Raw genomic sequence first — 25,031 nt, 5'->3', positions numbered from 1 at the left:
ATTTAATTATACAGACACAAACAAGATTGGAAAATTACTTAATTTTTATAATATGAAAGATGGAAATGCTTCCAATGTACTGCTGCAGCAAACTGTGGGACTCTGCCTTATACCTCCTGCTTCCTGTTGTCTGACCTTACCCAGGGGGAGGGCAACAACAGCGGCAGTGCCTAGGAGTGGCAAACTCCTAAATCTGTCTCTGCACAGTGCCACATGGGCACTTCATCCTATCACTAACATATCAAAAAAAAAAAAAAAAAAGTGTCCTCCCATTTTACCATATTTGTTATGTTTTAATCCGTTTGCTCTCCTGACTATTTTCCCAGCTTCTTTTAGCTTTTGTAGATATTGTCAACCATCTTCCTGTTTCTGCGATCTCTTGTAGCTTATGGTTGCTAATCTTTTTCTTTCATACATTTTCAACTACTTCTTTAGTAAACCATAGCAGCCTCTTTAAACTCATACCTTTATTTACTTTCCAAACAAAAATGTAGACTAGATTAACCAATATCATTAATAGGTAAGGTGAGAAGTTTCATATTTTATCTCTTAAATGGGAAAGTTTGATGCTAGCTGGGTTATCCCGATGTTGATTAAATCTATATCAGTTGACTAGGGTACACCAAAATCCAAGTCAAACTCAATTTAATTTAATTTTCCCTTTCTAGCCTAGCAGACCATTCTGGACAAGTGACTCAGATTGCTATTTCACATTTTATTTTTGTAAAATTTGTGCCAAAAGTTATAGATAAGTGGGAGATCTGCTTAGTTCCCTCTCTGTCCTCTTGATTGTGCAAATTTAAGGTGCTTTGCATTGACAGTACAAGACAGCTTTCATTAGATTCGAAGCCCATTCCCACTGGAACCAAGATAACATAAAAATATAAATTGGGTTGGTTGAATTTGAGTCTGCCCGGAAAATTCAAATTTCAAAGTATGATGGATTAGACTCATCTCAAAAAACTAGAAAACTAGACAAAAATCAAAACCGGAATGACTGCCAGTTTGCCCACATCAAGTTTAAACCTATTGTGTTGTAGGTTGAGATCCCATAATCTATCGCTCCATGGCAAAAAACAATAATATAATGAATGCCCACTATTCTACTCCCAATACTAAAATATACTATGGTGAATATACTGAATAATACTCCGTTTTAATAATAGTTTCTTTGATTTGATTTATGCATTACATTGTTACTAGTAAAACTTTAGCATGTGGGTTTCACAAATTGAGGTGATAAATGAGGGGATTATTTTTGCCATCTGTTTTGCATGACTATAACATTTCCGGAGAAGCATAAATATCTTCCAGTCACCAAAGCATTAGTTTCTTAGTGCAGCCTTCATTTCTCATCAAATTCTAACCATGATCCAGAACAGAGGATTAACATGAAAATCATTGTTCACACACTTAAGTTCTGCTTTGGTGTCACAGAGTCCAGTTTAATAAACCAGCTTTTTTTGATTGTATAAACTAATCCATGATTACAAATATTTAACTGTGACTCATAAAGCAAAATTAATTTATGCTACACCGAACATTTTAGCAGCGTAAGCTATGGGCAATACATTTAAGTGATCTAAGTCTTTGAGATGAATGGGTATAGAAATTAACAATAAATTAAGGCTTTTCCTTCTGTAATGCAGTGCATGGAAAAAAAAGATTTGGCAGTGCCATTTTGTTGTCAAGTACTTCAAGATTAATCATGGCACAAAGTAATTTAATGTGCCCTTATCTGCATTAAATCCATATCTCTGACTTCTCCCAGCCCTCTGCACTTGATCCTTGGCATAGTCAATGCATGCAGCGTCTGGGACTGATTATTTTACAATGGATCACCAGACCCGGACCCTGCAGCTTAGACAGAAATACACATTGCATAACAAGTCCAGCTTCAGCATGAATGTATGAGCTTTATCATAAATAGCAATTTCCTGAATCTTGCTGGTTAATCACCAGCAAATTCACTGGATTATCTAGACTGGAAATTCTGCGTCTTCTGAAGATTATATCAAGCTAAACACTTTGTAAATGCTATTGCATTTCATTTATTCTAGGTTTTTTTTTTTTGGGGGGGGGTTTGCTAGGAGAGGTCATAGTAGTCTGTAAAGAAATACATATTAGACAAAACTATAATAATGAATTGTATTAGTCATGAAGGATTATCTTACAATATGGTAGCTGCATATGCACTCTTACAATATTATAACTGAACATCACTGTATACTTTAATATATCAACAGGTCATAACTGTGCCATGTCTAATGTACTGCATAACATCTTGTCATACAATGTGTTTTGCTCTGGGAACGAAGTGGAAGGATAGAATCCCTTTAAGTGATGGGTGCACTATGGGGGTCATTTATCAAAGGCTTATCGCATACAATATGGCCGTATCGTGTGCGATAAGCCTCTATTACATGCGAAAAGGGCCTTCTCGCATGTGATAGAATGCAAATTAGGGGAAAGGGAGGAGTCGGGCAGGGAGGGGCGGAGTCAGCGGTCTCTTCGCTGCCTGCGATAATCTTGCTAACATTATCGTCGGCAGTAGCGCGCCGAATAGCACCGCCTTTCACGGTGGCGCTATTCGGTGTGAAAGCCGGCAGCCAGCGTATTGCCGTGGTGCGAAGGCTGCAGGCTTTCACAGGCCCGCTCCCCCTTCACCCCCCACCCCACGTTTTCACAGGATCCATCATTCTGCGAGAAATGATGAATCCAGGCTCATGTTTCATAGCTCACACATTTTAGTAAATGTGGTAGATAGGATGTGTATGTTTCCCTTAATGGAAGTTTCCAAAGAAGTTAAAAGGAACTGTAATTGCCTATTTTATCAGATTTCTGGGTGGAAACACTGTAGCATATACCAAAGATCAGCCATTCATGTATTCTCCATTTATAATTTCATTTGCATTCATTTTTCACAAGTTTAGTTATATTTTTGTTTCTAGCTCATAGTAGGCCCTTAGAGAAACTTCACTGCTATTTAATTCAATAAAAACTGTAGAGACCGCTTACAATTCACTTAGCTGAAAGCCAACAAAGCAAACAGAATTATAGGACAGTAAAACTGCAGAGAAATCACCATTAAACAGGTATATGTGCAATAAAAGTATGGCATACTTGAAAATTTGTCTCTATATACTGTACAGCATGCTGTGGTAAATTGTGTTAAGCTGAGCTAAACAGAAGTGAATGTTCCTATAGAGAAAGATACCACTAGTACCTCACTGTGAAAGCAGTAGAAATAGTAGTACAAATGACAAAACATCTGTTAATAATCATTCTTTATCTTTTATTTCAACTAATTCAAGACAATTGAGGCTGTGGAAGGAAACACTGGGGCCCTTTGCAAGCATCTTCGTGATTCTGAGAGGTATTGGAGAGTGTCCAAGGTTCACTTAACAACACTCAATCTATGTTGTGATGATCTAACATATAGCCTGCAATGAAAAATAATGCACTGGAGTCCATCAAAACAGTTTAAAGATTATTTATTATGTAGCACACTAAAATGATTCAGGCACATTTATATTCTAATAATCCAGCTGCATAAATATCAGATTCCTTGGATTTTCTGCCGCATGCCATGCTCTGCAATCTGCAGCCCAGTCACAAGGCAGAGCAAGTGGAAAAGGAAATGGTTCTGAGGGAATAGCCTCAGCAGACCAATTACGCTGATAAGTGCTGGGAATAGAAGAACTTTTAAAAATGGAACTCAAAAACCACCACCACAGAAGAAAAATGACCCAGGACCTGATTTACCGAGCTTTATTTCCAAAATAAAGAAAAATCTTAAAGGTAAATTTTCAAACCGTTACGCAGGTAAACATTAGCATATTTGCATGTAAATAGCATGTACTCATGTGTATACTATTTTCGAAACCTCAAATATACACGCAGAAATAGGGTTCTTGTGTAAATATACGTGAATAAAAAGGGGGCCATCTAAGGGGTATTCTGAAGTGGCGCCAACATTTACACGAGTGTAACCCCATCCCCGGGAGCTGGATGCACTCTGATGGGGCCATAAAAGTATTTTCTGTCTCTATGGGGCTGGAGCCAATCCTGGCTAGTTAGTGCGTAGTCTCTTACCTCCAAGGCCTGTATCTTTTGTTGATGGGGGGGAACATTGTTCTTTCCGAGCCTGAGCTCTAAGGGTGACTATGCTTTCTTTTTCCTGGGAGAGCAGTGTACTTGTCCTCACTTTCGGGCCGATACAGTAAAAATCGCAGGAGAGCGGGCAAGCGCCAGCTCTCCCAGCGCGCACACAGGACACTCTCCTGTGCGCGCGATACAGTAATTTAATTTATTTAAATGAGGGCTGGCGGTAAAAAGAGTCACTAGGGACACTAGAGTGTCCCTAGCACCTCTTTTCAGACAGGAGTTTTGACAGCCGACGCTCAATTTTGCCAGCGTCGGTTCTCGAGCCCGCTGACAGCTACAGGTTCGGAAACCGGACGCCGGCAAAATTGAGCATCCGGTTTTCAACCTGCGAGCCAAGGGCCTATTTCAATTTTGGGTAGGCGCTAATTTCTTAAAGTAAAATGTGCGGCTTGGCTGCACATTTTACTTACTGAATCGCATGGGAATACCTAATAGGGCCATCAACATGCATTTGCATGTTGCAGGCGCTATTAGGTTTGGGGGGGTTGGACGCGCATTTTCGACGTGCTATTACCCCTTACTGAATAAGAGGTAAAGCTAGCGCGTTGAAAACGCGCATCCAATCGTGGTTTAACAGTGCACTCTGCCGGAGCGCACTGTACTGTATTGGCCTGAGTGTGTGCTATCGGTGCCCAAAAAACACTCTGGAAGCTTTGCATTTGTGTCCAAAATTAAATCCTTTACTGATGAATAATCAGATGCTATACAGCACAACAAAATACAGTTCCCAGCACCACGAATAATCTTTAGTTCTCTTATAGTCTTTTCCCTCTGTCTGTGCATGAGTCTCGGTTATCAGGGCAGGGGAACCTTCTACTTTCCAGGGCTTTAAAAAGTGAGGTTCCCAGGTGAGCATGGTATCCTTTGTTGGGTCAGGAAGAAACCCTTCAGTCCTGGTAAAAAAAAAAAAAAGGTGAACATAGCCTATGTGCAGAGAATCCCGAGGGGGTGAAGACTCCAAGTGACCGTCCTCAAAGGTCGCTATGTAATATTACTCATGGTTTCTCTAATGTCCCTTGATCTTTCTCTTTTCTAGGTCTCGAATCCCTGATGGAAGGGATCCCCTCTGGAACATGCAGCTCTGGATGCTCTTTGCAATGAGTGGGAAGAGGGGTGGTAAAAACTTCCTCCCATATATTGAACACATCTTTGCTTCCCGAAAATGGAGATAAAGCACCAGAACTTTCAGGTCACCACCAATCTCCTATGCTTATGGAGGTAGCAGAGGGGCAGATCTTACCCAAGAGTCTCCCAGAGAGAGGGATCCCCCATGCTCTCCCTCCAGGCAGCACCCAAGGATTTCACCAGGCTTCTTACAAATGAAAGTCTCTGTTAAACCCCAAAACCTGGGATACAGTCCTCACCCATTAGGGCTTGGATAGGAAGGACAGATCCCCAACCTAACTCCCAGACTCCCCAAGCAGGGATTGCCTGAATTCTAGGAGCAGGCCCCCAAACTCCAACTTAGGAGAAGATCCACAATACCTCCTATAACTTCAAAAAGTCAACTACACTGCCCCCAGCGCTCTCAGGAGGAGACGGCCATCCCATCTCGCTCAAAGAAAGGGATGGTACTGAACGGCACTTCCTCTCACCATTCCAATCTACATTGTCCCTTGCTAAATGAATTAACCCAGGCCATTGAGCCCAGAGGGGTCATTACACATGTAAGTTGCTATTTTATGAGAGATTTGCGGATGTAGATTTGACAACTTATTCGCATGTACTTACACCTGTTCTTTATCTGGCATAAGTGATATTAAACTTCTTTATTATGTAGTACTGGCTGGGTAGGAGGCCTGGGTGAACTAGGGGGAGTCTCAATGACCTGGAGAAGGACTGGGCAAACTGGTGAACTAAATGGTAAAACTGGTAATTGCACTCATACACGTATGTTAAAAAATTTGCGGACATATGTAAAAAGCAACTTACCCTGGGTAAGCATTACTTAAATTCTGCATGTAAAATTTCCACGCATGTATTTTCAAAATATAAAGTAAAAAAACAAACATAGAGCAGTTCAGTACCACTTAGCCAGATAAGTTCCAACTTATCTGGCTAAGTGGTGCCTATGCAGCCACCTGGTGGGATAGGTCTTATAAAGCGCAACTTATCCGGCTAAGGGGGTTATTTTCCAAAGGCTTATCACATGTCATATGACTGTATCGCGTGCGATAAGCCTCTATCGCACGCGAAAAGGCCCTTTTCGCATGTGATAGCATATAAATTAGATTGGGGGCGGAGTCAGGGCAGGGAGGGACGGAGTCGTAGCGGGGAGGGGCAGAATCGGCGGTGGCTTCACTGCCGGCGATAATGTTACTAACATTATCGTCGGCGGTAGCGCGCTGAATAGCACCACCTTTCACGGTGGCACTATTCGGTGCGAAAGCCGGCAGCCGGCACACCGCAGCCGCCGAAATCGCACCGCCGTGGTGCGAAGGCTGTGGGCTTTCATAGGCCTGCCCCCACTTCGCCCTCCACACCCCCCCCCCCCCCCGTTTTCGCAGGATTCATCATTCTGTGAACAATAATGAATCCAGGCCTAAGTATGATAGCTGGATACATCTCAAATACAGCTAGTACTTACCTGGATAAGTAAATCAGAACTAATCTGGCTAACTTGAATATTCACACATTTTTTTACATACACAGGGGTTATAAAATACTTTGGGTAGATCTGCGCACAGCCATGTACACACTTGTATGGGTGCCCACGCAGGTATTTTAAAGTTTTCCTCTCTGTAAATAAGGCTTTCAATTTGGCAAAAGGTTGCATGCTTCAGGTAATGAGCTTTACAACCCTGATTTCAGTCATTCGAGGTTTTTATTGTGGCACATAAGAACTGACTCCCAGTCATCAACTATCTCCACATTTAAGTCCAGCCTGGCTGATCTTGAACCAGTGAAAGAGAGTCTACTTGTGAACCACAGCATGTAAGGGGCTTCCATCGAGATCCTTTAGTAGGAACTTCCTGTGGCATCTCTCTTTTGATTGATTTTTCTATATAAACATGCCTGGGAACCTTTGAGTTGTGGTCACCCTGAGATTACTGTTGATTAGTGGAGGGGGGAGGGGAAGATAGATAAGAGGAAGGAATAATGCTGTTTCATATAAACATGACAACCTACCTAATGTTCCCATCCACATCAACTGTTCAGCTTTACAATCACTACCATTCCCTCGGCGCTTATCTCATGCTTTCTTGAACACAGATATTATCCTTGTTCCTTGCCTCCATCACCCTTTCTGTAAAGAAATATTTCCTTATATTACTCCTGTCTATCCCCTTTCACCCTCATCCCATGACCTTTCTTTGTTCCACCCATTCCCTGCTAATCCATAGATTCTTTTTTTACCACCACCATCAATTTTTCTTCCCTCCAGGGATGATCCTAATATTCTTCCCTTTCCTCCTTCCGTGACCCCAGCACTCTCCTTGCGGCTATCCCTTATAAAAGCCACAGCTTGCAAACTTGTGCACCCGTACTGTTCCCTCAGCTGAGTCCCATTTCCTGGAATTACAGCTTATTTATTTATTTATTTATTGGGTCTTATATACCATCACTCGGGTTCCATCGTAATGGTTTACAGCAATAAATACATCATAAACAATAAAACAGCCTAATAAAACATAAAACAGATATAAAACTTAAAAAATTACAACTAATAGGGGTTTCTCCCCACATGCATCCTACAGTGTGCGCGCTCCATGCTTATAGTTCCTCTACCTGTAAACTTGCTGAAGGGAGGTAGCTGGAGCAGTAAACAGAGAGGTCCAGAGCTTTCTAGGGATGTGAATCGGGCTTCGGACGATTGAAAACATTGGACGATATTTTCAAAATCGTCAGAAATCGGGGGCTCCCGATAAGAGAACCCCTCGATTTTGCTCCTGGGGTTCTCTTATCGTTTTGGGGGAGGGCAGGAAAAATGGCACACTAAAACTATCCCTAAACCCACCCCGACACTTTAAAACTGTTCCCTTAGCTTCCCCCACCCTCCCGAACCCCCCCCCCAAAACTTTTTACAAGTACCTGGTGGTCCAGTGGGGGGTCCCGGGAGCCATCTCCCGCTCTCGGGCCGTCGGCTGCCACTAATAAAAATGGCGCCGATGGCCCTTTGCCCTTACCATGTGACAGGGTATCCGTGCCATTGGCCGGCCCCTGTCACATGGTAGGAGCACTGGATGGCCCGCACCATTTTTAAAGATGGCGCCGGCCGTCCATTACTCCTACCATGTGACAGGACCTGGCCAATGGCACGGATACTTTGTCACATGGTAAGGGCAAAGGGCCATCGGCGCCATTTTTATTAGTGGCAGCCGATGGCCCCGAGAGCAGGAGATCGCTCCCGGGACTTCCACTGGACCACCAGGTACTTGTAAAAAGTTTTGGGGGGGGGGGGTTCGGGAGGGTGGGGAAAGCTAAGGGAACAGTTTTAAAGGGTTGGGTGGGCTTTTTTGTTTATCGGCTCGGGCACAGCCGATAAACAAAACCGCGATCGGGCCGCACCAAAAAAAATTAACGAACCGGTTCACATCTCTAGAGCTTTCTAGTGTTTCCCCCGAGACCCAGAAAATGATGCACATTTCCTGAACTCCAGGGCAAATCTGAAGAGTTCCCAGGCATGAATATAAATTTTCCCTTGCAGCTCTATCTCCCTGGGCCTGATTCCTGTGACATTGCCACCAATCTGAACCTGCACATTTCCTCTTTGAATCTTCACCTTTTCTGACCTGCTTTTTTTTTAATTTCTTGCCTGCCACTGACCTTGGCTTGGATCTGATCCTGTTGCTGCCTGCTGGTTTGTGATTAAGATACTGGTATGGCCATGTTCCCCTATTGGCTTCCTATGTCCTGGCCATAATCTAACAGATTATCACACAGTGCTCTATGTCATACACAGCTACATAGTGAGTAATGCCAGGCTATAGCAGCTGTTCATCAGCTGCTGACATAGCTCAGGCATCTCTATATGCGATGTTCGAATTCTACTAAAACTGGCAATGTCAAATTAAATAATTTGTGATTGAGGACATTCACATTTATTGCCCTTCCTCTAATTTTCAAAACTGACACATTGATGCAGAATCAACAGGTACCTGTGGGTTTGGCACCAATTTTCAGAGTGAAAGAGAGATGGTTTGGGTGTCTTTAAAAAAACAAAACCAACTGTATATGCAAAGCTGAGCTCTGCACTCAAAATATAACTTCAAAGGGGGGTTCATTGAGGTGGAAAAATTGCACCTTTTTATTTATATTGTGCTTTCTGGCATCTCTAAGCAGATTACATTCAGATACTATAGGCATTTTCCCAATCCCCAGAGGGTTTATAACCTAAGGGGTATATTTTTAATCCATCGCTCCGCTCCCCAGAAAAGACAAACTGCATTTACAATATCTCTTCATAAGATTTTGTAAATGCAGTTTGTCTTTTCTGGGAGAAGTGATCATATCATAAAGAAGCCCCCTGATACAAATGAGACCTCGAAACGTGGATCCATTCGGGGCAATGATTGATTTAAACATCTAAGCTAGGTTTGGGTTACTGTGCTCTCTTTGATGAAACTAGACGCTAATAGGACGGCTCCTTTTGGGGACCTTTATGATGAGTATGTGATCCGGAGATCCGGTTGAGAATTGTTTAATATAAAATGAAGTTGAGAGAAATTGAAAAAATAATAAAGTTGGACTTGCAGAGAATGCAGTTTGTGTTAATTACAAACTGTACTCGTGGAGATCCACAAAGAAATATAAAAAAATAAAAAGACAACAAGGAAAAAATAGTAACTACAAGTTGGATGATAAAAAAATTATATACTGGGTAACATTGTGGTATTTTTTTGTTGAGAACATGGACCCTTGAGCCGGCCTGAGAGTTGGAAGGTCCAATGAAGGAGCTAACAGTGGCACTCGTAGCCGGGAGGCAGAACTGGACTAGGAGACCTGACAGGAACTTCACCTATATCAGCCTTCGTTCCTTGCAGGTTAAGCCCTTGGGTGCCGGGGCCGGCAGTACTTAGGCTCAAGTCCCCAGAGGAGAAGGTCCAGCAGGCGGTCCGAGTCGAGGCAAGCAGATGACTGGAGAAGTGAAGACAGTCCAGGAGTCGAGGCAGGCAGCAAGGGAGCAGCAAAAGGAACCAAGCCAGAGGTCGGGGCAGGTAGCAGACAAGGCGAAGTCAGAGAACACGCCGAGGGTCAGTGTGGGCAGCAGACAGAAGAATCCAGGAGCCAGGCCGAGATCAGAACCGGAGAAGCAAGCGAAGACAGGAGCAGAATCAGGAACACAGGAGCGTAGTCAGGAACACAGGAATGCTGAAGCAGGATCAGGAACAGCAACTAGCTACTGAGAGAGTCGACCTATTGCCAAGGCAAGGCAGAGGGGTTTGAAGTGGCCTATATATAGGCCTCTGCAGATGACGTTAGGTTGGGAGCCAGGCCAAGGTTTCCTGCTGCGGCTCCTTTAAGTTCTGGCCTTCTGCGCGCACGCGCGCCTAAGGAGCAGAGACCCCAACAGACTTCGGCGGCATCTCCCTAGTGGGGAGAACACCACAGGAAGGCCCCGCTGTATGTTGGCCTGGCATGGGGAAGACAATGGGGATCCTCAGATTCTGTGGGTAAGAGAGGGGGAACCTGGTTACGGCTGTCCGCGGCCAGGTTTCCCAACAGTACCCCCCCCTCCTATGCCTCCTCCCCGAGGGTTTTGGTTTGTTCGGATGTTCTTGATGGAACTTGAGGAGGAGAGATTTGTCTAGGATATTGGAGGCAGGCTCCCAAGTGTTTTCCTCTGGGCTGAAACCCTCCCACGAGATTAGGTATTCCCAATGTTGATGATGAAACCGGACGTCCAAGATCTCCTGCACCTGGTAAACAGGATCCTCGTCCACCACTGCATTCAGAGGCTTCAGTGGGTTATGGTGAAAGCGTGAGATGACCAGTGGTTTGAGCAGCGAGACATGAAATACATTATATATCCTTAGGTTCGATGGCAAGCGTAAGCGGTAGGAGACTGGGCCCAGGCATTCGATGACCAGGAAGGGGCCAGTGTATTTAGGAGCCAACTGCATGGAAGGGATCCGAAGGAGGATGTGGCGGGAGCTTAGCCAGACTCTATCTCCGGGGTTAAAGAGTGGAGCCTTGCGGCGGTGTCTATCTGTATCCTTCTTAGCAGCCTCCACCAAGAGTGGAGTTGCAGGGCCGTGAGTTGGACAGCAGATGAGGGCACAGACAGAGGAAGCGGTAAAGATGGTTTAGGTTGTTTACCAAACACCACTTGGAATGGAGAGGCTTTAGTTGCTGAGTGCGTGTGATGATTGTAGGAGAACTCCATCCATGGTAGCAGGGCCATCCAATCATCTTGTTTGTCTCCTACGAACATAAGGAGGAATGTCTTCAAAGAGCAGTTAGTCTGCTCTGCCTGGCCGTTGCCTTGGGGTGTCATGTTTTTGTTTTTTTTTATAGTAGTAGTTTTTATAGTACTAGTTTTATGATATTTCTTAGCAGCTAATTTATACATGTCTCTTTTATTAATTTTAGCTGTTATCCCTTTTATGAAATTATTGTATTTCTCTATTTTAATCCAATTGTAAACCTTTGTGATGGCTTTGCCGATGTGACGGTATAGAAAAACCAATAAACTAAACTAAACTAAGGTGATGTGAAGTCCAGCTGGACCCCAAACTTCTTGTTAGGGTTGTGGACCCTTGGGCCGGCTGAGACGGTGGATGTTATGCTGTGGGGACCCACAGGAAGCGTCACAGCCGGGAGGCGGCACTGAAGAGACACTGGAGGAGGCTTCACCACTGGAAGCCCGAGGTCCCCCCAGGAGGAGCCTGTAGGAATCCGGGCCTCTTGGACTTAGGCGGGATCCTATGCGACCAAGGATCCAGGCAGCGGACAAAGAGGTGGAAGATGAGGACGGCTGGGCCCAGGAAGCTGGAGAGACTTCACCCTCGGAAGCCCGCGGCTCCCCTGGGAGGAGCCCGTGAGAGCCCGAGCCGCTGGGACTTAGGAGAATCCTCTGGGCTAGTGAGTACCAGATACCTGAGGTGGAAGAAGAGCCGAAGTTGGAGTCCAGGGATGAAGCCGAGTCAGAAGCCAGGAGTCAGAGGTCCAAACCAAAGCCAGGGGCGAAAGCAGAAGACAGAGTCATGGAATGGAGCCGGATCGGAAGCCAGAGGTCAGAAGACAAATCCAAAACCAGGAGCGGAAGCTGAAGAGTTAGTCAGAAGACGAAGCCGGGTCCGAAGCCAGAAGCCAGCATCTGACGTCATCCAGAACATCCTCTATGGTTTTCCCGCACTGGCCCCTTTAAGAGGGACTCCTCCTCACGCGCGTGCATCTAGGGGGCGAGGCCAGCTGCCGCGGATCGTCAGCGTCTCTCCAGAGGAGGGAGAGAAGCGCTGGAGGCCATGCATGCTCGAGAAGGCCCCGAAATGGCCCGGGCCATCCCTGAGGTAGGTGGAGGGACCGGGGCACAGCCCGGGACCGCAACACTTCTTGCAAAGTGCCCTCCAGTACCTTGCCGTGAATTGTGATCCTCGGTCCAAGGTGATATGTTGTGGTAGCCCATGCAGGCGGAAGATGTGCTGCGTGAAGAGTCGGGTGAGCTCTGGCTCTGTAGGGAGCTTTGGGAGAGCCACGAAGTGGGCCATCTTCGAGAACCTATCTACGGTGACCCAGATGACTCGTTTCCCTTCGGATGGAGGTAGATCAACTACGAAGTCCATAGAGATATGGGTCCAGGGTTCTGCTGGTTCAGGTAATGGTGGTAGTAGTCCCCAGGGGCAAGCAAGTAATGGCTTCTGCCGGGCACAGGTTGGGCAGGAACTAACATATGCCTGGACATCCCAAGAGACTTGTGGCCACCAATAGTGGTGGGTTAAAAGTTCCAGTGTCCTGGCCTTGCCGGGATGTCCAGCCATCAGGGAATCGTGTGCCCAAGAGAGGACTTTCTTTCGCAGGTGAATGGGTACAACCGTCTTGCCTACTGGGACTAAGTCCGTAGCTGTCAGAAGAACCTTAGCTGGGTCTAGGGTATACAGCGAGGTTACTGGGGTGTCCTCGAGTTCGGAAGTGCGAGACAGGGCGTCGGCTCTGATGTTCTTAGATGCCGGCCAGTAACATAGCGAGAAGTTGAACCGGCTGAAAAACAAGGACCAGCGAGCTTGTCGGGGGTTCAGCCATTGAGCCCGACACAGATATTCTAAGTTTTTGTGGTCGGTGTATATCACTATGGGATGTTGGACCCCCTCAAGCCATTGCCACCACTCCTCAAAGGCCATCTTTATGGTTAAGAGTTCTTTATCTCCTATGCCATAGTTCCTTTCGGCGGGGGAGAACTTTCGTGAAATGTAGGAGCAAGGAAGTAGCGTGCCATTGCTGGAGACTTGGCTGAGGACCGCACCTGCAGCCAAGACATAAGCATCCACCTCTACAACGAAGGGTCATGTGAGATCCGGATGGCGTAAGCAGGCATCAAGGAGGAAAGCTTGTTTTAGATCCTCAAAGGCTTGGAGGGTTTCTAGTGGCCATTCCTTGGTGTTAGCCCCCTTTTTGGTTAGAGCAGTGAGAGGGGCTACCTTTTGAGAATAGTGCAGGACAAAATGGTGGCAGAAGTTTGCAAAGCCAAGGAAGTGCTGAAGAGCTTTAACTCCTACTGGTCGCGGCCAGTCTTTGATGGCAGAAACTTTCTTGGGGTCCATGTGAAATCCAGTAGTTGATACAATGTATCCCAAGAATGGCAAGGATTCCTGTTTGAATAAACACTTTTCTAGTTTAGCAAAAAGGTGGTTCTCCCAAAGTCGTTCTAGGACCCGACATACTTCGTGTCGATGCGTGGAGAGATCCTTTGAGTATATAAGCACGTCATCAAAGTATACTATTACAGAGGACTGGAGCGTTTTGGAAGACCTCGTTCATGAGGTTTTAAAAAACTGCTGGGGCATTACATAACCTGAAGGGCATTACTAGATACTCGTAATGTCCATCACGAGTGTTGAAGGCGGTTTTCCATTCGTTGCCTGGCTTGATCCACACGTTGTATGCCCCACGGAGTTCAAGCTTGGTAAAGACCTTAGCCCCTTGCAGACAGTCTAGGAGCTCTGGGATGAGAGGAAGAGGATATCTATCTCAGCAGGTGATGGCGTTGAGGCCTCGATAGTCTATACATGGTCTGAGGGTACCGTCTTTCTTGGTGACAAAGAAAAAACCAGCCCCCATTGGGGAGGTTGAGGGAAGAATGAATCCACGGTCCAAGTTTTCCTGGATGTACTGTGCCATAGCCTGCGTTTCTGGTAGAAATAGGGGGTAAACCCGACCCTGGGGAGGCGCTGAGCTGGGAAGTAAATCTATAGCACAATCAAAGGGCCGCTGCTCCGGGAGAGTCTCGGCCTGTTCTTTAGAGAAGACATCCACGAACTCCGCGTAATGCGGTGGCAGCACCAAGGAGGTGGCTGCCAGGAGGACACTGGGGCGCGGTAACTTGGGCAAACAATTGGAGAAGCAAGTAGGGCTCCATGCAGTGATTTGGAGGGAGCCCCAGTCAATGAGTGGAGAGTGCTTCTGGAGCCAGGATAGGCCTAAGACAATAGGATGGATCGCCTTCTCGAGGATGTAGAAGGATATCTTCTCCTCGTGGAGAACTCCGATGCGGAGGGACACTGGAGTGGTGGTAGCAGAAACCTGACCTGGGAGTGCCATGGATAGGGGATATCCTCAGCAGTGGGGTATGTGGCAGTAGGGGAAGTTATAGCTTTTCCACCACATCTTCCAGGATGAAGTTGCCTCCAGCCCCCGAATCAATAAAGGCCATTGTAGAGAACGAACCCCCTGGGTATGAGAGAGATACTGCATTGGGGAGCAGGATTCACACAGCCTAGGGTCAGCTCCCCGGTGACACCTAGGCTCGGGAGTTTTTCAGACGCTCCTTGCATTGGGCTAGTAAATGTCCCTTGTGTGATGAAGCACAACCCTATGTTGCAGAAAAGCAGGAATAATCTGAAGAAAAACACAACTAGCACTCAAGTCAGACACCAGGGGGAGCTAGAGAGAGCTAGAAGGACTACAACTCCCAAGCTCTTAGAGGCTCAGTATGACCTGTGGATAGGGGAGGAAACAAAGCAACCAGCTGAGCACAATGATAATGAATTAGACACACTGGAACCGATGGTGATCGAAGAGTGGTGGAGCTGGCCTAAAAAGCCTGGCTCTTCAGAGCAAGAGGAGAGTGACATGGACATAGGTACTCTAACCGAGGAATCCTCTTTATCCAGCATGGAGATAGAGTAAGTGACCTGTTTGGGGGATGGTGGTATTCCTTACAGGATAAAAGAATGTTTTGTTTATAAGTTTATGAAACCGTTTAGGTGGAACTTGATTTCTGGTTTGGGAAGACCGCTGACTGCAGCACAACATTAGGGGAGTAGGGGCGAGTTGTGCAATCCCCTAGCAGGGCGGCAGTGGCTGGCTAAAGGAAAAAGCCTAAGTATTGCTTTGGTGTTCTGTAGAACAGGAGATATTTTACAAGACCCAGGTGCTGGACTGGGAGAAAGGGAGCAAAAAGAACTTTTCTGGAACAATATAGACTGTTTATATAAACTTATGTTTCCATGTCATTTTGGGGGGAGCTTGGCTAACTTTGTTCACAAGCGCAGCTCAAGGAGAGGCCCTAGCCAGGCTAGGGCAGCGGAGGCCTAATTTGAAGCTTTGGACTTGGAAAGGGCTGCAGAACAGTGCAAAAGGTGCTCAGAGGCCAGAGACAAAAGTGGCCTGGATCTGAAGGAGTGGCGGACTGGTACTGAGGTGGCATGGATCTTTCACACTTGCCACCGCAACAGAGACACAGACCCAGAGAACGACGGCACTGCCTCTCCTCTGGAGTGAGAGAACTGCGACCCAACTGCATGGGTTCCTCACCTCGGGCAGCTTGGGTTTGGGTGGAGGTGCCAGCAGATGGGAGAAGGACGGCACCAAGCTGGTTTTAACTCCTGGGCTTGTTGCTGAATGCGGCGGTCAATTCACCCGGTGAGATCAATTAGAGCTTCTAGATCCTCCAGGAGATCCCGGGCCGCGAGTTCATCCTTAATTCTAGACGATAGGCCCCCCAGGTATATGCTTCTCAGGCTGTCCTCCCGCCAGCCCAGTTCTGATGCCAAGGTGTGAAATTCGACTGCATAGTCGACCAGAGACTGAGACCCTGGCATAGGTGGAGGGGTTCAGTAGCTGCAGTGGATTGCCGAGTGGGCTCGTCAAACACTTGCTTGAAAGCATGGATGAACTTTTGGAGGTCCGCGAGGAGGGAGAGGGCCATACCAGGGCTCGGCCGTCCAACAAAGTATATAAGTCGTCTTAATCTGATCAGATGGAAACTGCACAGGCTGCAGGGTAAAGCGCATAAAACAGTGGGTAAGAAACCCCCGGCACTGCTTAGGATCCCCGGCATAATGGGGTGGTGCCAGCAAATGTAGAGAGGTGGCGGGCCCAGGAGACAGGATGGGAGCTGGAGGTGGAGCTGCAACTTGGGGAGAAGAGTTCAGGCGATTGGCCAACCTTTCGACCATGGCTGCCAAAAGGTTCAAGCAGTGCTGCTGTTGCTGCAGTCGTTGAGCCATGCCTGGAATGGCCTGAAGGCCAGAGATATCTGCTGGGTCCATGGCCTTGGCAAGCTGTTGAGAACATGGACCCCTGAGCTGTCCTGAGAGTTGGAAGGACCACTGAAGGAGCTAACAGTGGCACTCGTAGCCGGGAGGCGGAACTGGACTAGGAGACCTGACAGGAACTTCACCTATACCAGCCCTCGTTCCCAGCAGGTTGAGCCCTTGGGTGCCGGGGCCGGCAGGCGCAGGTCTCTCAGAGGAGAAGGTCCAGCGGGCAGTCCGAGTCAAGGCAGGCAGATGACTGGAGAAGTGAAGACGGTCCAGGAGTCGAGGCAGGCAGCAAGGGAGCAGCATGAGGAACCAAGCCAGTGATTGGGGCAGGCAGCAGACAAGCCGAAGTCAGAGAACATGCTGAGGGTCAGTATGGGCAGCAGACAGAAGAATCCAGGAGCCAGGCCGAGGTCAAAACTGGAGAAGCAAGTGAAGACAGGAGAGGAATCAGGAACACAGGGCGGAGTCAGGAACACAGGAACGCTGAAGCAGGATCAGGAACAACAACTAGTTACTCAGAGAGTCGACCTGTTGCCAAGGCAAGGCAGAGGGGTTTGAAGTGGCCTATATATATAGGCCTCTGTGGATGACATCAGGTTGGGGGCTGGGCCGAGGTTTCTCGCCATGGCCCCTTTAAGTTCCGGCCTTCTGCGTATGCTTGCGCCTAAGGGGCGGAGTCCCCAACAGAGTTCAGCAGCATCTCCCTCGTGAGGAGAACACCGCAGGAAGGCCCTGCCGCGGGTCAGCCTGACTGTTATGATATCGAAGTGTGTGGTGGATTCTCAGGGGCAACAGTGACAGGAGGAGCCCCGTAGGGAACTGTACCACTGGGCTAGACTCAGATGCACAAACACAGAGAATATAATTTTTATTATACAGCTTGTCTGGTTCACCGGAGGTAGCAGTAGAGAGTGGATTAGATAGCAACAGTTTGTGATCCTCGGCGTGGGAGACCCGTCCCACAATGGTGGTGTACGGTCCCGATGCAGATGTCCAGTACGGCACTGTAGGAGAAGCAGACTGGCAGATGTTATAACACACTCCCTTGTAACTGAGTAGATAGAGTTTTCCCAGTAAGCAGTAGAGAGAGGATAGATATCAACAGTCTGTGATGCTCGGCAGAGGAGGCCTGTTCCAGAATGGTGGTGCAGGGCCCGATGCAGATGGACAGCGAGGAGCTGTAAATGGACAGACTGGGAGAAGTAGTACTCACTCTCTGTAGCTGACAGGTAGTGTTCCAGCAGGTTGAAGAATTGGTAGCAGGCACCAGGATAGACACACAGGCCCTCGAGGAGCGAGTACCTGTAATTAGGATAGGCACCGGAAATAAGAAAAGGGCCCCCAAGGAAAGGATACCCAGGTTAGTAGAACCCCAGAGGGTGAAGGTAGCTTCCAGCAGAGTAGAAGTGGCAGAGCAGCTTCAGACCGGAGCAAATCCAATCTGTTGCTAACTCGGTGAGAGTCAGCAAATGGGCAATCTTTTGAAGACGGAAGCAGTGATGTCACTCGTGGGGGACGCCCCCAAGGTTCACGCCAACACTGCTATAAGACGTGATGCGTGCGTGCGTGCACGCATTCCCTAGGAGGCCTCAGGTCAACAAGGCGGGACGCTGCACCAGAGCCGCTCCGGGGAAGCCAGAGGGTGCAGCAAGGAGATGCTACGGACTCCATTCTCCCAAGGCTGGTGGAGAAGGCTGAAATAGAGGTGAGGCATGTCGGGCGAAGCCGTCTGAGACTGACGGACGCAATACTGGCATGGGAAAGATGGCGGGGAGTAGGGATGTGCAGAGGGACCACATACATTACATTCGGTATTCGTATTCGTTGCATTCGGCAAGGGCGGGCCCTGATTCGTTCATGCGTTCCATTCTTATTCGTTTCCCGGCTAAAATTTAATGAACTACAACCCCCCACCTTCCTGACCCCCCCCCCCCTCAAGACGTGCCAAAACTCCCTGGTGGTCCAGCGGGGGTCCGGGAGCCATCTACTGCACTCACACCTTCGGCTGCCGGTATTCAAAATGGCACCGATAGCCTTTGACCTTACTATGTCACAGGGGCTACCGATGCCACTGCTCAGGAGGGGGGACTCCTGACCTCCCCAAGACTTGCCAAATGTCCCTAGTGGTCCAGCGGGGGTCCTGGAGCCATCTCCTGCACTCGGGCCGTCAGCTGCCGTTATTCAAAATGGCGCCGATAGCCCCTGTGACATAGTGAGGGTCATTAGCCCCTGTGACATAGTGAGGGCAAAGGCTATCGGCGCCATTTTGAATACTGGCAGCCGACGGTATGAGTGCAGTAAATGGCTCCCGGACCCCCGCTGGACCACCAGGGAGTTTTGGCAAGTCTTGGGAGGGTCAGGAGGGTAGGGGTTTTGTTTAAATTCGCTCCTTTAGACAGCTGAATAATTCGGTGAAGATTCGTTGTAATCGTGGGAATCGCGATACGTTTCGCTTCCCCACGAATACAACGAATATGGCCCTATACATTGCGGATTGCCAATACATTGCAAACGAATGCACACCCCTAGCGGGGAGCCTCCAAGTCCATGGGTAAGAGAGGGGGGACCTGGTTGCGGCTGTCCGCAGCTGGGTTTCCCAACATTTTTGTGATATTTGAAGTATGTTCCCAGAGTACTGATTGTTTGGGCTTATAGTTTATGATCTTGTGACCACTTATAATTGTGCCAGCACTGATTTATTGTACCAAGAAAATATTTTTACTTTCAGACATGGGTAATGTTGATGGATTCCTCCTGCATACTTTGCATCTTATTTATGAACTTGTTTTATATTTGTATAATCATCTTCGAAAAGAAAGCATTCTGACCTATATAAAAGAAAGAGGAGCTGGAAGTAAGAAGTAGAGGTGAGAGAGTGAGATTTAGGAGACAAATGTTTCCCCTAAAAACCATGTAAGTGATATCCACAGTAACCTGGACAAAGCCTCCTAGAAATGATCTGAAACTTTGTGACTGAATGGAGTTCTATAATGTTGATTTTTAAGCAGCCATACATTAAAGATGTAAAGGAATACTTTACCTTTAACCTAGCCTATCTGATCTCTAGATTTTGATAGATTAGTCTTCAGAGGTTCCTGCTGCTAGTGTAGCAAAGAAACCTAGTTAGGATAAGATGACCTGGTACAGAAAGCCTTAGTGTTAATTTTTCCCTGACAACTGTGAAATGCAACCTTTACAGGTTAGCAACAGGGGCTTGATATTCCTCAGGGAGACATTAAAGTTCTCTAAGCATATTGGAAAATACAGATTTCCTAACTCCCTTGGTTCCTCAGGAAATTAGTTGGATGTTTTCCAAAAGTCCTTTAATGTTGACATGGGTTTACCCTTGTGTAAATATTTTTGTTTAAAAAAAAGAGATTTTATTAAGAGGTTTAGCTTCATTCTAAAGTGCAACCTAGTTTGCCAATATTTAAATGAAGCAAGGGAAATATTTGATTATAGGGATGTGTATTCATTTGAAATGAATGGATGAAATCAACAAATGAAATGATACCATTTTCATTTCATTCATGGTCCCTCAAAATGAATGGAGGTGCCCTATGAATTTAAATGAAACTTTTTTTTTTCATTCGTTTATATCCCATTCAAATCTATGGCACATTTAAATTGCTGCACTGAGAAAGCTGCAGTAAGACTGGTAATTATAGCAACCAACCACTGCTTGTGTGAAGTAGCAGCTGGGCCGGATCCAAGGCAGGAGAAGCAGGCAAGTAGACAGGATGGTGGAATAATCAAGCTGATGCATTTTTTAATGTTTCAGTGGGATTATTATGTCATTTTAAATCAGATTCATCTTTCTCTCTCCTGGATGACAATGATGCCCTCCTTCTGCCACAGCTTGTTTTCCTTTTGACTCTGTATCTAGGTATCCACAGTTTTTCCATGATCTTCTAATTCAGAGAAGTGCAGCAGCCTCCAGCATGATCTACTGGCAGGGCAGTCATCTACATTGCCAGGCAACATCCATTATGAGAACATCATTCTCAAGAAATGTTTAAAACTTTACTTAACTAATACACTCACTAAGTACAGGTCGAGTATATTTTCACAATTCCAAAATAATGACCCAGTACTCAGGATCCCTCTGCAACAGTATACAATGTGTATTTAATTATAGAGACCTCAAACCGTTACACCTCAACAGCCTGGATGCTGAGGGGAAACATTACCATCATAAGTCTTGGTTATTTTATGCTCATTTTTTTCATTATGCAAATAAAATTGCTCAGCCAATGTAGGACAAAGTCCCACAAGACACCAGTAACTGACTTACATGACCATCATAATTAGAGGCTAAAAGCATTCACTAAACCGCTATCCCATGTGATATCATAGGAATGCTTGGTGTAAACAATAATCCCCCTTTTTTTATATAATGATTGGTCTCCAACATGTCCAAAACATTTTTTGTATATTGTTTATGTTTGTCTTGTAATTTCCTATATGATCTAAAACTTAACCACATTTAGTAAATTCTAATGTAATGCAAGAAATGTCCACATATCTTAGTAACACCAATGGAAAAAGCCAGTTTCTTTAGAGCATTAAATTGCAGTGAAAAGCTCCAAGTGGAAGCCTGCAAAAGGCCCAACAAGCTGTGCATTTCAGCTCTTCATCAGGGGCAACGGGTCTTCATTTAAATCTCATAATTTAACACACAGGATTCAAGGCAGACAGGCATTACAAACATATATTTTATGATTCCCAATATGACATGATAGGAAACATAAAATGGATTGGATCCAGGCTAGGATCTACGCCCAACACTGGGGTCTTGGCCCAAGCCCAGCTCCGACACCAGGACCCAGCCTGTAGACTGGATCCCAACACTTTGGCCTAGGCCCAGGCCCAAACTTGGCCCAGCGGCTGGATCCTGATGCTGGAGCTTCGGCTCAGGGCCAGGTCCAGGCCCAGGCCCAGGGGTCAAATCCCTGGTCTCAGGGTCTTCTGTCTTCTTCCTTCTTCTTGAATTGATGCCATCTGCTGGGGATGCACCAGATTAAATTAACTCCAGCATATCTTCCTCAGCAGAAGGCGCCATTTGTTTTTCTTCTCTCTGCCTACAGCTTTGTGTGAATTATGTTGGTGCCTTTTACTTCTCATTTGGAGTCTTAGAGTGCACTTGGCACTGTGGGGGATTGCTTAGCATTTCTCGTGGTACTTAGGGCTCTTCATAACACTCTTTTTGCTGCTTTGTCCGACTTTTGGCGCTTTCTTCCCCTATCATGGTGCCTTGAGCTGTTCATGCCACACTTGGCTCCATCTTGCCTGTTTTGTGCTGCCTTGGGGTTTTCATGCTGCTGGTGTTGGTACCCTTTGCCCCTCCTTTTGAGCCTTGGGGTGTTTTGGCCACTCTTGCTGCTTTGCTCCTCTCATGGTGCCTTGGGGAATTCCTGCCACTGCTGGTAGCATCTTGCCCTATTGCAGTTCCTTGGGCTACTCATGCCATTTTTGGTGCCACATTGGCATAATCTTGATGAGTGAAATACCCTTCATCCTTCTGATGATGTCTACTGACAAATTTAATTCGAAATTATTAGAAAACCCCAATTTAGGAATCTAAAATAGGCTGCACTGCTTCCCCCATTGACTAATGAAAAAAAAAAGAATAAATAAAACAAATAAATGAACTTTTTTTTTTAATTTGGAATGAACCAAGCAAACAAATGTGACCTACAAAATGATTAAACAAACCAAAACAAAATTTTTTCCTCTGCACAGCCCTATTGGATTATAATGGGAGCAATTTTGAGTGGATGCAAACTACCTAGGCTTTTACGGCACTTAAGGCAGGATTCATCATTCCTCACAGCAATACAAACTTACGGGCTGATTCGGTAAAGTCCGTGGGAGAGTGGGCGAACGTCTGCTCTCCCAGCCCACACACAGGCCACTCGCCTGTGCGCGCGATACAGTATTTAAATGAGGCCCGGCGGTAGAAATGGGCAAAAGGAGGCGCTAGGGACACTAATGCATCCCTAGCGCCTCCTTTTGGACCGGAGCAGCAGCTGTCAGCGAGTTTGACAGCCAACGCTCAATTTTGCTGGCGTCGGTTCTCGAGCCCGCTGACAGCCATGGGCTCGGAAACCGGACGCCGGCAAAATTGAGCGTCCGGTTTTCGACCCGACAGCCGCCGGCCGACTTCAAATATTTTTTTTCTTTTTTTTTTACTTTTTTTACTCTTCGGGACCTCCGACTTAATATCGCCATGATTTTAAGTCGGAGGGTGCACAGAAAAGCAGTTTTTAACTGCTTTTCTGTGCACTTTCCCGGGGCCTGAAGAAATTAGCGTCTACCTTTTGGTCGGCGCTAATTTCTGAAAGTAAAATGTGTGGCTTGGCTGCACATTTTACTTTCTGAATTGCACGGGAATACCTAATAGGGCCCTCAACATGCATTTGCATGTTGAGGGTGCTATTAGGTTCGGCGGGTTGGACGCGCGTTTTCCACCCCTTACTGAATAAGGGGTAAGGGAAAGCGCACTTCCAATGGCAGGTTAACAGTGCTCTCCGTCGGAGCGCACTGTACTGTATCGGCCTGATAATGATGAATCCCGCGAAAAAGGGGGCAGGGGGCAAAGGGGGGGGCGAAGGGGGCAGGCTTGCAAAAGGGGGGTGGGCTTGCAAAAGGCCACAGCTGTTTGTACTATGGCGGTGTGATTTCACCGGCCACGGTGCGGCCGACTGCAGCCTTTCTCAGCGAATAGCTGTTTGCTGCGCTCCTGCCAGCGATAATGTTCCTCACATTATCGCCGGCTGCGGTGCCGCGGCCGACTCCTCCCCCTCCCTGCCCCAACTCCTCCCCTCCAACTAATTTAAGTCCTATCACATGTGAAAAGGCCCTTTTCATGTGCGATAAACCTTTAGGAATCCGAAATAACCCCCTTAGTTTGTAGCAAATTTTCCATGGAAAACTACACAGGTAGCCTGCCTCAGAAAATTTGCTAGTGAAAAGTACCCATGTCCAATGCAACCACATCCTTTTCACTTGCTATTTATGTGGGCAGTGGTGTGGAATGGGAAGTAGTGAAGAAATAGCACATGCATGTTTCAAAAATGCCAAACGCGTACGGGTTATATTCCCCCAACCTAAACATGAATAAAGGCTCAGTCCTTTTTAGTGTGGCTAAAAGTTTGAGCTTTGCGGGCCCCCTGCCTGATTTTATGGCTGCTCTGGGTGGGGGAGCATAATTTTCAGACAGGCCGATTAACCTGAGTGCATTGGTATTTATCCCTCCCCCCATAAAGAAAGACTTTTGCAATGTGACCTCCACCTGGCTGCTTTTATCATTTTCTGAAATAAATAACTTAATATCACTTATATTTTAACATTTTGCTGCCAGACTATAAATAAATCTTAAATAAATATGAAGAGTCAAATTAGGACCAATTTATATTCATATTTATTTATTTATTTATAAAGTTTTGTATACCGTCGTTCGAAAAACATCACAATGGTTTACATAAAACATCATTAAAAAAAAACATCATAAAAAATTTTTTTTACAAAAACACTTTCAATGTGAAAACAAAATACCTTAATAATAAAAAGAAAACAAAACAAAAGCATAAAAAATGAGCCATTCTTTGATTCTAGCCGTTTTTAACCTTTCTCAAGGTAATCTGCATAGGCCTGTTGAAAAAGCCAGGTCTTTAAGGCTTTTTAAAATTTTTTGAACTCTGTTTCAAGTCTGTTTCAAGTCTCAACTCAACAGGCATCGTGTTCCAGACACTGGGACCTGCAATGGAGATGATCCTCTCACATACTAAAGTGAAGTGGGTTGTGTTTACTGAGGGAATTTGCAGTAGTCCTTTGCTGATCTTAATGTTCTATGTGGAGTGTGTAAGCAGATTAAGAAATTCAACCAATCAGTTTTTTGCCCATGAATAGCTTTGTGAAGAATGCAACAGGTTTTGTAGTATATTCTTTGCGTTATTGGCAGCCAGTGTAAGTTTATCAAGACAGGTGTGATATGATCACGTTTTTTGCAGTTTGTTAATACTCTCGCCGCCGAGTTTTGGAGTACTTGCAATGGACATAATGTAGTTTGTGGGAGGCCTAATAGCAGTGGCACAGTGAACTCTCAAAATGTTTGCATTCACTGGAGAATTTTGGTTAAAGAATCAATGCATCTGGTTTTTGGTTTGGTGTTTTTAATTGTCATATCAATATTCTAGGTAACATATTCTAGAAACATTT

Source organism: Rhinatrema bivittatum, chromosome 4 (assembly GCF_901001135.1).
Source record: "Rhinatrema bivittatum chromosome 4, aRhiBiv1.1, whole genome shotgun sequence".
In the NCBI taxonomy this organism is placed as follows: Eukaryota; Metazoa; Chordata; class Amphibia; order Gymnophiona; family Rhinatrematidae; genus Rhinatrema; species Rhinatrema bivittatum.
Note: the sequence above shows the minus strand (reverse complement) of the source record.